This window comes from Triturus cristatus, chromosome 9 (assembly GCF_964204655.1).
Source record: "Triturus cristatus chromosome 9, aTriCri1.1, whole genome shotgun sequence".
Taxonomy (NCBI): Eukaryota; Metazoa; Chordata; class Amphibia; order Caudata; family Salamandridae; genus Triturus; species Triturus cristatus.
In genome coordinates, this window is record NC_140592.1 from 782,465,882 (window position 1) to 782,478,597 (window position 12,716).

General features: G+C 42.4%; 1 protein-coding gene across 10 annotated transcripts in view; it reads left to right on the forward strand.

Annotated features, from left to right (window-relative positions):
- The first annotated feature begins 10,677 nt into the window (after positions 1-10,677).
- PCNX4 (pecanex 4) overlaps positions 10,678-12,716 on the forward strand; it is a 401,845-nt gene continuing 399,806 nt past the window's right edge. Inside the window, exons 1-2 of one of the 10 annotated variants that reach the window (XM_085626158.1) lie at positions 10,678-10,775; positions 11,339-11,411. The gene's annotated coding sequence lies outside the window, so the exon portion shown is untranslated. The other 9 variants (XM_085626159.1, XM_085626163.1, XM_085626162.1 and 6 more) reach the window with 9 other exon arrangements.

Sequence of the window (12,716 nt, forward strand, 5' to 3'; positions counted from 1 at the left end):
TGTCATAAATAAGCTGGGCAGCCCTCTCCCTTTGCTCTAATTGAGATTGCATCTTGTACTATGTTCTCCACTGCTACAGGCATTGCATGAGTTAAAAAAAGAAACATGCTTGTGAATATGACAGCAATGGGTTAAAAAATAAACTTAAAATGGCCTAACACATGCAAAGAGCATGTGTGCATGCAATTAAATCCAGATCTATGAATGAAAGAATGAATTAAAATATTGTAAAGCAAACAGCTACTCCTGTGAATGTTCTGGTGCTAGAAGGACTAATGGAATTATAGACCCCAAACCATTTATACTGAGATAGTTGAAGCCCTTTATGCTAAGGCAAACAGCTTGGTTTTCAAAGGCTTGCAAAACTGCAATTCATTCTTGGTATTTCATAGAATGATTGAAAGCTGATTCAATGCTTAAGCAGCCAGGAACAAGAAGGATGAGACACCTTTTTTAGTAAGTCTGAGTTTAGGAGTTACAACCAGAAGCACATCATAGGAGTGTTTTTATAGGACGGTGATTAATTATGTACAACTAAGCACATTAAGGTGGGCAGTGTACAAATTTGATGTTGCAACTATTAGATCCCCCCCATTAATGTCAGCAACCACTCACATTGTTAGCAGTTAAGCAGCCTGGGAAGATTGGGGGCAAAACACCACAGATTAAACTGCACGTGCAAAATTCCTGTAAGAAATGAGGGGAAATATGGCAATTTCATAAGGACACTGTAATGAATGTGCTATTCCCTAAAAGGACAAACCCAAACCCTGCACTCCCACTTTGGAGGCAAATATACCACTGCACCGTTAAATAATACACTTTGAGCAGCACCCCCTAAAGAAGAGGAAAGGACGCATCAGTACCTTTAGGCGAGGCAAGAAAACAAATTCAGGTGCATTTAACACAAGTTTATTAATGCAATGTTTAAAACGCTAGGCCAAATATATCAGTAATTGCAGATTCCCAAGTGCCAATTAACTACAATAAACAATTAGAATAAAAGGCAATATATATACAAATAGCAAAGAGTAAAAAATATATACATATAAATGGTTAGGAACACCTCACCGACTGAAGTTGCATCATCCTTGTCAACTCAATGATTCACTCTGGCTAAAGGGTTTTTAGTGACTCAGGAGGTGTGGCGCTCAGCTATGTAAACATGTTCCGTTGTTAGAGCAATTATATTAATGTACGGTGCAACCAGGCAAGGGGATACTCCCTAAAACCCCTAAATATGTGTAGGGAAAACCCTGCACTATGTCATATAGAATCAAGTTCTGGGCACACGTAAAGTAGTATTTGAAATAAAGGTGTATTTCAATCTGAGTAGATTCGGAAAGAAATGTCACTGTTCATCTCAGATAAATCAATTCTTTGACTTTATTGTTCAAGTGAGCAAAAGAAACCAGCCAACACGTGTTTTGTCGCCAATGGAATTAATCCTGCGACTTCCTCAGGGCTGAAAATGACGGTAAGAATTCTTGATAAATGCTCCGCCGGTGATAATTCCAACCCGGCAGGTCAAATTGTGTGTCACGTAATACGGGAAAGTAGGTATAAGTATACTATTCGGTGGCTATATCATAGTCACGGTAATCCGACAATGGAAATGTACCACGAGCGTTTGACATACGGAGGGTAGTCCGTGTTTTGAACGTGGATCTACAGCGGGTGCGATGTGGTGTTTTTCACGGCAACGATACTCGGCAATCCGGGAATCACATTTTTGCCGCGAACGTGAGACAAGCGAAGGGTAATTTGCGTTCTACAGCGGGTGCGCTGTGGCGTCTCGCGGCAGCAGTTCCTTCGCAGTGTCTTCCGGGTATGAACCGCCACACTTGCAGCACATTTCCATTGTCGGATTACCGTGACTATGATATAGCCACCGAATAGTATACTTATACCTACTTTCCCGTATTACGTGACACACAATTTGACCTGCCGGGTTGGAATTATCACCGGCGGAGCATTTATCAAGAATTCTTACCGTCATTTTCAGCCCTGAGGAAGTCACAGGATTAAATCCATTGGCGAGGAAACACGTGTTGGCTGGTTTCTTTTGCTCACTTGAACAATAAAGTCAAAGAATTGATTTATCTGAGATGAACAGTGACATTTCTTTCCGAATCTACTCAGATTGAAATACACCTTTATTTCAAATTCTACTTTACGTGTGCCCAGAACTTGGATCCTTGCCAACTCAAGCTGGGGAAGCCCTTCAACAGCCCAGGAAGGAGTTCAGTCAGGACTCAAGTTCTGTCACCTCCACAGCAATACGTCTATTCTGTGGTGAACTTCCACCTGGCCCCCGTAGGTTCCCAGCTTTAATACCATTACTCAACGTGGGGTGAGGCTTCTAGAAAACCTCGCCCCCTTCTCATTGGAAAAAACCGAGCTGGCTGTACCAGTCTGCATCAAGGCCAAGACGGAGGCTGGCCAAGCTCCCGTATTTTGACTTCGAGGCAGAGTTGCACATTCTACAGAAAATATCCAGTTCACTCTGGTCAGTGAAAACGAAAAACAAGTGAAGAGCAGAAACCTGCCCTCCCTACTTTGCAGCTATGTGCGAGCAGCAAGGCAAAGCCAGAAAACAAGATGACATGAAGCCATGTCAAAGCCAATAGTAAAAACTCATAAGCAAGGCGAACTCAGAAAACAAGATGGCATGAGGCTATGTCAAAGCCAATAGTAAACACTTATAATTAACAACGTGCAAGCACTGCTGTGCATGCAGAAGCAAGGAAAAGTCAGAAAACAAGATGACATGGGGCCATGTCAAAGCCAATAGCCAAATTCAGAAAACAAGATGACATGAGGCCATGTCAAAGCCAATAGTAAGACCTTTATAATTCTCACCAATGTACAACACCGAGCATGTGTGCATCACTGCCCACAACACTGCACTTCAAAACCAAAGAGTACATTCCACACCTCTCTCACCCTCTTTCAAATGCACATCCCACACCTTCTATTCTTGGCAAGACTATTCTACTCTGTGACAGCTCCCACTGAAAGACAGCAAGATTACAAGAAAGAAGAGAAGCAGACATATGCAGGACCGTCCTACATTAAGGTTAGGTTAACATAACACACTAAAATCAGTTAAAATGATGGTAGTCGAAGGTCATCATAGGGTGCCAAACCACAAGAATGGCTCTTTCACTACATTCCACCCCATGAGCTTTGACTATCATCATTCACATATATCAAAAACTGAATCTCTTAACTAAAGGCACAACTATGTTTAAAAAACACTGAAATCATAAAAGCATGTGATAATCACTTCAAAGCATGTCTTAACTAAAAAACACAACTATGATTGAAGCACTGCATTTCTTAACTGAGAAATACAACTATGATTGAAGCACTGCATTTCTTAACTGAAAAACACAACTAAGTTTAAAGCACATGTTGAAGCAGAAACTCATGAGCTGAACTGAAAATACAAGTATAATACTGTGGAATCATAAAAGCATGTAATAATCATTTCAAAGCATGTAGAAATAGCTCATGCATATCTAGAAGCTTTTGAACTCGGTAATGCTCCTAATGTCTCTAATGACTAATACTGGAACTTCTACTGTTGAAGCAGCCAAACTTATATCTTTTGTGCTGAAATCTAAAGGCAATTTAACTGAAAGACACAACTATGATTGCATTTCAAGGCGAGTCATCGTTATCATCTGTTCATCTATAATTAAAAAAAAAGGTTTTCTTCAATTGCAGCACATTTTTGTTGTTCTACTTCTTTTTAAACAAACAGTCCTTCTGTGTGAAAGACACACAGCCTTCTTGCATTTAACTTCATCTCCACTAAACAGTTCATCGGTCTTGGCAAAGTAGGTCCCTGTCTGGTTCGTTCAGCCACAGGATTTCAGCTTGCTTCGTCCGGTGATCACTCCAGGCTTGAGGGGTGGGGGGAGGGGAAGGGTCCCACCTATACGGGGACACAGGCAGAGACATCAGGCACACCAACACGTCGCAGTATGATGACCTGGAAAAGAAACACGCATCATTCTTTCTTGCAAAAAACATTTTTCAAAAAGAACACGTTTTCCTGTCCCTGTTTTAGGTCTAAAGGCACAATATTATCATTCCTGTCTGCACGGTTCACTGCTGGCTCTGGGGAATTGTCTGAGAAATCTACCCACGCTTTAGCCTCTGAATTCTTGGTAGTGGAGTGAAACTCTCTTTTTCCCTGCACAGTAAGAATGGCTGGGGCAGTCTCCTTCCTGACTATTTCTCCACACAAAGCTGGATACGTGCTCCCTTTATCAATTGGCAGAAGCCCAAGGCAATCCAGCTGCTCTGTCTGCTCTGGTAATTTTCCTTTCTTCAACACGCCCTTCAACTTCGGAGGGACTGGTCTGGCTTGTGCATTCTGACACATAAGAATCACAGTTCTGAGTAAATCTAAGGGGATATTCATCCCTTCATTTTCTGCCCACCTATTTGTACGGTCCTTATCTCCTAGGTGCTCGTATTTAGTTATGCACACCAAATCTGAATCCTGTGTCACCATCTCTGTCTCCAAGATTGTAGCCTTTTCATTTGTAAGGAAATTAAATGTTCTGTCATGCACAGTAGCTGCGCTTTGCAGTACAATCTGCCACTTCACTGGGTAATTCTGTGTCTCAAACTCCACATCTGGACTTTCTATTGAGACCTGCACAAACTGTTCATGCAAAACTACAGTTTCTGTCTGTATATGCCATTTTATAACCATTGCTTCCTACCACTGACAAACCACATTTTGTCTCATCTGCCCAATGTCTTTCAATGCGCAAATGCACGAAAGCATCTGTATTTGTTCAGCGTTAAGAAATGTTACAGTCCACAACTGTAAAAGCATACTTTTCTTTCCCTGTTCTTCACAGTAACTATAAGGAGCACACTGCTCTTTGACTGGCACATCAAAACACGGTCTCCTTTCTCAATTGACCATGCTTTTAAAACCATTTCTTTTTCCAAAATAGCTTTTTTTCCATGTAGAGCAAGATTCATCATTCACTGCCATGTCTAATTTATACCTGGAACCAGCGATCGCTAAGTCTAAAAAAACTTGTCTGTTTATTTTCCTGCACATCCACATTTTCTCTGTTCATTTCTGGCTGAGGAACGTCCTGAAGCCTGCAGATTAACTGGCACGTTCTCTAAGTTCACATTTTTCACGTATGACTCATCATAGCCAGTCAAAACAAACAGCTTCAGAGCTTGGTACATTTTTAACCTTTTTTCAAAGCGTTACAAACTGCAGCCTTTTCTGCCACAGTCTGGTATGTTTCCAACTTACCTTGCAATAAGTTATTTTGACAGGTTAACATCGTAGAGGTATTTTTGGTTTCAACAAACTATTTCTCTAATTTTTCAAACCCACGCTGCAACTGTACATACTTTTCATTCATTATACGATGAGCATTTAAAACGATCCAGCCTCTATTTCTTAACGTAGCAAGCTCTTCTCCTATCTTCACAGACACTTTTTGCAAACACGCAACCAATTGTGCTGACCCAGCGTCAGCTAAACACACACTCCAATTCTCACTCTACCCAGCACAATTAGCCCACTCATGAGCTAATGAGCTATATGGGACTACCTCCCATCCAGGAATTTCAATTGATATCTGTGAATCTGCCTTCGGTTTTCTAGAAAACATGTTTTTTCCCCTTTTAAATCAACGTTCGAATCCTGTGAGAATGACGCCAAGATGTAATTAATGTGCTTTTCACTAAAAGGACACACCCAAACTCTGCACTCCCACTTTGGAGACAAATATACCACTGCACCTTTAAATAATACACTTTGAGCAGCACCCCCTAAAGACGAGGAAAGGACGCATCACTCCCTTTAGGCGAGGCAAGAAAAACAAATTCAGGTGCTTTTAACACAAGTTTATTAATGCAATGTTTAAAACGGTAGGCCAAATATATCAGTAAATGCAGATTCCCAAATGCCAATTAACTACAATAAACAGTTAGAATAAAATGCAGTACATATACAAATAGCAAACAGTAGAAAATATATACATATAAATGGTTAGGAACACTTCACCGACTGAAGTTGCATCATTCTTGCCAACTCAAGCTGGGGAAGCCATTCAAGAGCCCAGGAAGGAGTTCAGTCAGGACTCAAGTTCCGTCTATTCTGTGGTGAATTTCCACCTGGCCCCCGTAGGTTCCCAGCTTTAATACCATTACTCAACGTAGGGCGAAGCTTCTAGAAAACCTCGCCCCCTTCTCTTTGGAAAAAAACAAGCTGGCTGTACCAGTCTGCATCAAGGCCAAGACGGAGGCTGGCCAAGCTCCTGTATTTTGACTTCGAGGAAGAGTTGCACATTCTACAGATAATATCCAGTTCACTCTGCTCAGTGAAGAGCAAAAAAACAAGTGAAGAGCAGAAACCTGCCCTCCCCACTTAGCAGCTATGTGCGAGCAGCAAGGCAAAGCCAGAAAACAAGATGACATGAGGCCATGTCAAAGCCAATAGTAAAAACTCATAAGCAAGGCAAAGTCAGAAAACAAGATGACATGAGGCCTTGTCAAAGCCAATAGTAAACACTTAAAATTAACAACTTGCAAGCACCGCTGTGTACGCAGAAGCAAGGCAAAGTCAGAAAACAAGATGACATGAGGCCATGTCAAAGCCAATAGTAAACAGTTATAATTAACAACTTGCAAGCACTGCTGTGCACGCAGAAGCAAGGAAAAGTTAGAAAAACAAGATGGCATGAGGCCATGTCAAAGCCAATAGTCAAAGTCAGAACACAAGATGACATGAGGCCATGTCAAAGCCAATAGTCAAAGTCAGAAAACAAGATGACATGGGGCCATGTCAAAGCCAATAGTAAGACCTTTATAATTCTCACCAATGTACAACAACGAGCACATGTGTGCATCACTGCCCACAACACTGCACTTCGAAACCAAAGAGTACATTCCACACCTCACTCCCTCTCATACTTTCAAATGCACATCCCACACCTTCTATTCTTCGCAAGACTATTCTACTCCGTGACAGCTCCCACTGAAAGACAGCAAGAATACAAGAAAGAAGAGAAGCAGGCATATGTAGGACCGTCCTACATTAAGGCAAGGGTAAAATAACACACTAAAGGCAGTTAAAATGATGCTACTCGAAGGTCATCATAGGGTGCCAAACCACAAGAGTGGCTCTTTCACTACAGACACCTGTTGCTTAATGTCACATATTTCCAAGTTCATCTGAAGTTGAGCCGTCACACATCCTAGTGGGATAGTCACCAATGTAGAAAGGGCTGTTGGGTCTGCCTTGTCATGACATTGACATACACTTTATACTAACTGGAGCCTCTATAGTGTATAAAATGCTTAAGACAAGGGCTTTTTGCTCTGAGCTGTTAACCAACACAGGTTTTACTGGCAGCCGCAGGACTTATTTATCTGCCGGGTCTGGTGATGGGTTTGTCATAGGATCAAACCCAGTTAGATTTAATCAGCCTTTCATCCTACTAAGGTTGTTAAAATTAATATAAGTGAGTGGGGTAACAATAAAAATCTGTTATTCAGCTCCAAAATGCCTATGGGTGCACGTGAAGCTTCACAAATACACAACTGTTATGTTATGCTCCAACAAGCACTATAGAGAGATAACTGGCAGAGAGGAAAGTAAGGCGGATGGATATAACTCTTACTTCTACCTTCACTGGCACATCTTGTCTGGAGTTGCGTGGGCAAAGCTATTGCACTACAGCCAGACAACGTGGACAACACATCCACATTGAGCTGATTGTTTATCTTCTTCCAGTGCCAAATTTACACAGCCCAGCAATAGGCCCCTGCGGTTGTCAGCAACGTGAATTACTAAAATTACAATTGAAAAGGAGCAGATAGGTTAGCCCAGCTAGCAAAGGTGTCACAAGACAGAACTATGGGCACATGATGGGATTTCATGCAGCACAGCCCTCGCTGTTGACATCATGGATTTACTACAAATTACCACTGAGCAGGAGCAATTTGGGTATCCCAGCTAGCATATCAATGTAGGTATCCCAGCTGTAGAGGCCTAATGGGAGGACACGCTACCAGACAAATCCTGATTTAAATTTCAATAAATTTTAACACTGGGAGTGGTGCTACAAACTCCTTTCATGGTGAAGTAGGAGAAAAAAAACAGTGTAAAGAAACTGCAAGATTTTAATACGGTTAAACAAAGCAAAGGATTGACTTGGTGATGCACAAAAGACAAAAATCCACTGGAACTGGATTATAACATAATATTGGTTCAACAGAGTTGCAGCAATAAAACAGTGTGAGGTGCAAACTTAGTGGTCAGTAAACTGAAATGTGCTCTCAGCAAAACCAGTGTGTGCCACAGGATGCTTCACTTAAAGTTAGAGACTGCCTGCCGTATGGCCGGTACAGCCAGGTTGTGTAGGAGTGGTTGCCCTGTAAAGAGGGCAGGGTTCTCAAGGTGTTGGGAACACGTGCTTAGACGATAATGGCTGACAAAGTGTATTGAAATCAATTCCCATTTCCATAATTTAGGAGAGGGCAGGCAAGATTTGAGCATTCAGTTACCCAATGTTTTCTCCAGCACAAAGCTTTCTCGCTGTCCGCATCCCGACCATATCTGTATCAGAATTCAGGTTCTGGGCAAACCACGCCAGGGTGGGTGCATCAGTATGGCAACACAGCATCCATCAAAATACCGTAGTTAAACTGGGGTTGGTTTCCAGATAATGTAGGAAGTTGGCTTGGTATATACAATACCAGAAAGAGGTGCACAGAGTCCAGTGAGTACACAGAGATATAGCAGAGGCTAAAGTAGATTACCGTATTCCCTGGTGTAGTAGGGTGCTTAGCAGACAAGCTTATCACAGCGCGGTTTTAAGCATTTTTGTACACACACAGGCTAGAAATGTCACACACTCAAAGACTGAACCTGACCAATTGTTTGCCTACCAAATAAGAACATAAAATAAAGCAGAGCTCCAGATGTGCAATTACAGGAACCTCGGGTCTCTCCTGTCTCAGGTCCACCCTTGCCTTGGGTTAGGTGGCAGAGGCACACTGGGCATCCTTGGAAGGGCATGACATAGTCCCAACACCAGGGGATATGTTAACAACTGTCCAGGTATGGGTAGGGCTCGGCCTCAAGCATAAAGGGAGGTAAGCTGGTAAAGATAATTGAAATGTGTTGACCAAAAACAATGACATATTAACAAATATACTCATGACTTCAGAGACGATCATCAAAATGCAGTGGGGGGCATTGCAAGTTAATTAAATTTGCCTTGAGTGAAACCAGCAATTCATGCGGCACTGTGAGATATGGCGTTCCCTTGGTGCGGTTTGGCGAGATTATTCGCACAGGGTATGGCTGAAACCAGGTCCGGGGGGGCCATCGAGCATTCCAACAGAAGGGTAATTAAAGCCAAGTGCAAGCTCACCAAGCAGAAGGGCTTGGTTCAGATCAAATAAAATAAGAAGTATTTGGTTAAATAGGGCATGGCCTCATTAGTGCATACAACACAAGATACTCCGACAGGGAGGGGGTACACCTGCCGGAGGTGGATAGGGACGTGGTCCAGCTAGGACTGATAACTGCAGGTTGCAAGAGGTTATGGAGCCTGCCACGGTGGGGGGCCAGATGTGACGGCGTGCACATCCAGTGCATTGGTGGAGTTACAGGGCGATCCAGAGGCTGATTGGTACATAGGGGTACCCTCTTCAGAAGCACAAACAGGGGTGCCCTATGCCAAACTCCAGGAGTCTTTATGGCAAGACCCTGGATGAAAACGTTGGCGCCCTGCTAGTCCTTCAGGCAGTTGTAAGCCTGAGCAACCGCGGGCTTGCCTTGCAACGCTCCGCCCCTAAAAAGGTGTGAGTAAGGTCATGGACTGGTTGGCCAAGGTGCAGTTTGGCTCATCAGGCAGGCAGGGCAGCTTAGGTCAGTCTCCACTGCCTACCCTTGGATCGCCCGTAGGTTAACCCAGCACGTTGGCATACTTCGTGTATGAAATAAACCTGCAGCAAACTGTTTTCCAACAAGCCTTTTTTGTGTGATTATTTATTGCAGTGCATGCTATGTTCATCATGGGAAGGGAGGGTTGCCTATATTGGCACTATGAATACTACTCTGACCCCAATTGCGTCATCTATGACACGGGGAGACCCTACAAACGTGAATACCTATGCAGGCAGCAGCCTGCAGGACGACAGACCTGTCCCGGGCCATGTCAATCGTAAATACACCACTCACTCATCAGAGGGAGGTTCAATTACTGTTAAGTCTTACTACCCAACCCCAGCCTTGCTTCAAACTTCTCTCATCCGAGCACGAATCGCAATAGCGTGACCTACCCAAGCTGTGACAGACTAAAATAGCAGAATCAAGTTTACTGCCCGGTCTGACTGATTCGTTTTATAACAGACAAGTCAGCACTCCCAACCTAACTTCGTAAAACACCATAACGACTAATGTAGGCCTGCTAGTGCTGGTGGGGCAGTGTTAGTACGCTGCAAAGGCACCGGTGGTGATGACTCCAATAACCAATTAGAACTTCCGATTTCTGTGAAGCGTAGTATGATTGGTGGAAGTGCCACCAGTGCCCAATCATAGCTCCCCTTTCACTTTACAAATCCTTCCCATTCGCAGATGACTCCTTTAAAATAGGATTGGCTGTCATGCGACCCGGAAGTACTGATGTTACGGACAAATGGCATCAGTTAAAATATTAATAATGGAAAACGGACATTCGGCAAAAATAACGGATGGTATATTTATTCTGGTAATTTAAGTGCCAGTTTGATTTTGCATCTTAGTATGTTTACAATAGTTTTGTTTGCTCGGACGTTCTATTGTTATGTGTTTCTATGTTAACAAAAAAGAAAGGCGGATTGTGCATGAGCACTGAGTATAATGTTGAGAGTAGTTGTTGGTGCTGCACTGAAAGGCAGTGCTCGTATTTTTGTTTTGCTGAATACCGCCAGCCCTTTGGGCCCTAGGCATTGAATGATGCTGACTGCACCTCTCGGCCTTCGCGGTGTTGCATTTATAGTGAGTGTCCGTAGCTGTAGCTCTCGCCTTATGGGGCAGCATGCTTGACTTGCTCTGCAGTTTGTTGTGACTACCTGCGTTCCCAGGCGATCTGTGATTGGTAAGTGTCTGGGAGAGGAGTCGGTTTACTGTATGTGCGTTGCGAAATGGTTTGTTTGTATGGCTACTGGACTCAAGCTGCAAGTCCACTGTAAGCAACCAACATCCAAGTCTGCGGATTAGTTGCTTTCTCGAGGGGTTAGCTTGTCTCTTTTTACCTGCATGCCTTTTCCAACTGCTATCTTTATTTTGCAGGTTGAAACCTTCAGATGGGAAGCACAATTAATGATTCCACCGCAGCGTGTTGCACCTAGCAAGGTTTGTTTTGGTACGAGTTGGTTTGTTGCCAGACAAAATGTGATATGATTGCATACGACAAGTCTTTAAATCTTCACAAAATGTGATATGATTGGATATGTTTATCAGTTAAATCTCCAGTGTGCTTGTTTTTTGTATTTTTTAAGAGATGGACAAAACTGTGCTGCCTTGTTTTATGCTGTAATTCACGATCAACACGTTGCTGATGTAGGATCACTGCAAATAATATTTAAACCCTTTATACATGTGTCTTACTTATAAGCCAGCTATTTCATTAAGTGTGTCCCTGCCCTGAAGGTATTCTGATAGCAAGATTAATGCAGTGTGATTTTTTTACAGTTTAGCGAGTGCACATGGGGTAAATTCTAGGAGGCTGAGTTTTACATTTTTTTTTTCTTCCATATTGGGTAAGGATGAAGTTGGTTTGTCATTTAGAAACCCATGTAATTCTTGTGGTCTCCGTAAAGTGTGAAGGACAAGTAATACATAAGACGAACAGAATAATAATACAACCAAAAATATTTATGAGACGATTGCTTCTCTCCTTAACTGTGTAGAGCACCTAAATTGTGTTTTCTTTATGACACAACCTAGGTTGTCTACTAGACCCCTGACCCCACAGATATGTTTGTATGCACAAGATGTAAGGAGAAGTGTTTTTTAAAGATTTTTCCTATTTTTTTCCCCTCCAAACGCTTATACTTGACTTGGCTTTATTTCTCGCCTACAGAAATATAACGAGGGGAATATTGTACTAAAGCTGGCAGTGTCAAATTCGTGTAGCTTAATACAATGTTTGCCCTCTCATATGTGTTTGATAATTCCTTATTGGTTGCTGTGACGAATTAGAACACAGGGACATCTGCAGCAGTCTTTTTTTTTTTTTTTTTTTTTTTTTTTTTTTTTTCGGACTGAAGGATCATTTGACGTTACCATTTCTTGTGCACAATGGGTCTGTCGTAGTTCTGTCACATTCCCCTACATTTTCATATTCTACCCGAAACTCCACAAAGACACCTCGTGGATCATTGCACATTGCAGAACCTTCCCCTCTTTGGTGGGGAGGGCTTTGGTGCTGCTTTTTGCAAACTGCATTCTTTACAACATGTACCTTCGTTGCCCTTTAACAGCATTTATATAAATCTTTGAGGAATTTTGTGGAGATTATTAGCGAGTCAGGAATATGTGCAAAAAACATGATAGTTGTGGACTGTAGCAATGTGTGTTTTTTAACTAAATGGTGGCTCATTTGCTCCGAGTACTGAATAGGTGAAGTCAGAATCGGTGCCACAGGATCTTTGAATGCTCAGACTTA